Source organism: Propithecus coquereli, unplaced genomic scaffold (genome assembly GCF_000956105.1).
Source record: "Propithecus coquereli isolate 6110/MARCELLA unplaced genomic scaffold, Pcoq_1.0 Scaffold107, whole genome shotgun sequence".
Classification (NCBI taxonomy): Eukaryota; Metazoa; Chordata; class Mammalia; order Primates; family Indriidae; genus Propithecus; species Propithecus coquereli.
In genome coordinates, this window is record NW_012134636.1 from 2,202,383 (window position 1) to 2,205,112 (window position 2,730).

General features: G+C 48.9%; 1 pseudogene; it reads right to left on the minus strand.

The window, feature by feature from the left end:
* The window catches only part of LOC105812184, a 5,087-nt pseudogene extending 2,880 nt beyond the window's left edge, over nucleotides 1-2,207 (minus strand).
* Between the last annotated feature and the right edge of the window lie 523 nt (nucleotides 2,208-2,730).

Sequence of the window (2,730 nt, forward strand, 5' to 3'; positions counted from 1 at the left end):
CATTCTATATTTAGATTTCCCAAATCATGTCAAAAGTTGCTTTTAAAGGTGGGTTTTTCTCTTTTAGAGACAGGGTCTTGCTCTGTTGCCCAGGCTGGTGTGCAGTGGTGTCATCCTAACTCACTGCAACCTTGAACTCCTGGGCTCAAGCAATCCTCCTGCCTCAGCCTCCTGAGTAGCTGAGACTATGGGTGTGCACCACCATGCCCAGCTAGTTTTTAGAAGAATTTTTGTAGAGATGGGATCTCGATATATTGCCCAGGCTCATCTCGAACTCCTGGCCTCAAGCGATGCTCCTGCCTTGGCCTCCCAAAGTGCTGGAATTACAGGCATGAGCCACTGTGCCCCATTTAAAGGTGGTTTGTTTGAAACCAGATCCACAGAAGGTACACATATTACTTTAGTTATGTTTCTTAAGGCTCTCTTATTCTTTCACAGCCTCTCCCCCTACTCCCTTTTTCTTTCTGGATGTCATTGCATTTTTGCATAAAGTGAGTCATTTGTCCTGTATAGACTGTGTCATATTCTGGGTTTTACTGATTACATCCTTGTGGTATCCTTCACTTGTTTCTCTATTCCTCATATTTTCTGTGCCCTGGCAGTTAGCTCTTGAGGCTTGTTTAGGTTCACAGTCAATGCTTTTGTCAGGATCACTTTCTTGAGGCACTGTGTACTTCCTGTTGCATCAGGACATGGGGCATGTGGCCTGTTGTCCTACTTTCAATGCTAACATTGATCAGAGGGTTCAGGTGGAGTTGCTGACATCCTCCCGCTGTGTATTCTCAGCATCTCTCTCTCTCTTTTTAAAAATGCCACATATCTGCCGGGTGTGGTGGCTCACTCCTGTAATCCTAGCACTCTGGGAGGCCGAGGCAGGAGGATCGCTCAAGGTCAGGAGTTCGAGACCAGCACGAGCAAGAGCAAGACCCCGTCTCTACCAAAAATAGAAAGAAATTAGCTGGACAACTAAAAATAGAAAAAATTAGCCGGGCATGGTGGCGCGTGCCTGTAGTCCCAGCTACTCGGGAGGCTGAGTCAGAAGGATCACTTGAACCCAGGAGTTTGAGGTTGTTGTGAGCTAGGCTGACGCCATGGCACTCTAGTCCGAGCAACAGAGCGAGACTCTGTCTCAAAAAAAAATAAATAAAAAAATATGCCACATATCTTCTGAAGGCTTGGAGAAAGGAGTCATCAGTACAGCCACCTTCTAGGCCATTATGTAATTCTTGAAGGTTGGACACCCCGTGGAAGTGGACAAATGCTGCTGCCACCACCAGGACATGGAAAATCTGATGAGACTGGCCTGCATGTGAAGTTTTCCAGGAAAGAAGCACACAAGAATTTGAGCAGCATGAAGGCCAGCTCTGGTGATGCACATCACGGCCATGAGGAAGAACCAGCCCCCCTGCCCACTGTGGTGGCCTTGACAAAGCCTCAGTGGTAGCAGAGTGCATGGTGGGCACCACACTGTCCAGCCAAGTCCCAGGAACAGTCCTGGTCTTGTCTGCCGGTGCTCAGGAGTGGAAACCAGTCCAACTGTGCCACAAGGATGCAGAAACGCCCAGGACAGAGACGATGGGGAGATAGACGAGCGTTGGCTGTGAGGAGCCATAGAAGGAGAGAGTGAGCCAGGGAACAGAGCTTCCTGTGATCAGTAGAGGATCCCTGCATAGTTCAGTTTGGAAAAAGTCCAAGACACTTTCTCTGAATGACAGTAGATGATGGCATGGAAAAGCCATTGCATCCAAAAAGAACATCCTCAAAATCACCTTCTCCTGCAGAGGGGCCAGGAAGTACATATTTGGTCTGAGCATCATCAAGATTCCTGAAAAGAAAAACAGCCTGAAACCAAGCAGATGGGTCCAGATGTCGCCAGTTTCTGTGTGGATGTGGCAGGTGCTCTGGAAATGGGCCTGAAGGAGTGTGGTCTATGGCAATGGAGCAGGGAGTCATTGTCCTTTGGCCAGTCAGGGAGCACAGCACAGGGATGACCCCCCAACGTCCCTCCCAGACCTTGTACACAAACTCCTCCCTCTTCTCCACAGGTGGTGGGCTTGCAGGGGAAGTGTCAGCACCCGCCCCTCCTCCACTTCCTCTCAGGGCCCTGGGCATGTCTGCTCATCTTCAGCTTTGGTTGGGTTGCAGATTACCCAATTGCTCTTCTCTTCTAGCCAGTTCCACATGTCGGTTTCTCTGTTACCGGTGGAGCCCCATTGCCCTGTGCCACTACAGATCTTCGTGGGAAGACATCTGGCTAGCACCTCAATGCCCTGCAGCTTCAGCTTGGGGAAAGGTTGGGGTCTCAGCCCCAGGGGGTAGACGTCTCCCTGTGATGGGAGGTAGGCTGGGTGCTCAGGCTCTGCTGGGGGCTATGGTCCTCTGTGCTGCATGTGGTGGCATTGGAGGTGGTCTACAGCCAAGCTGCCCATATCTTTATTGCCCACGAGGGGTGCACGACCGCACCCTCAGCATCTCTTGCTGCTGGTTGCTAGATGAGATCCATCGTTTTATTAGGGGTAGTAAAATGGTCAGCTGCTATTTCTATCTTTCTTTCAGGGCAGTCACTTTTAACAGTTTCTAATTCTATTTCAGATGGTGGTAACCTCTGTATCTGTTTATCTGTATATGCTTCAACAGTTATTTATTGATTTATCAACTTTAAATGCCATTACACTTTTTAAAAAGATAAACATTTAAAAGGCAGAGCTCACACAAGAGAATTGTGCAAGA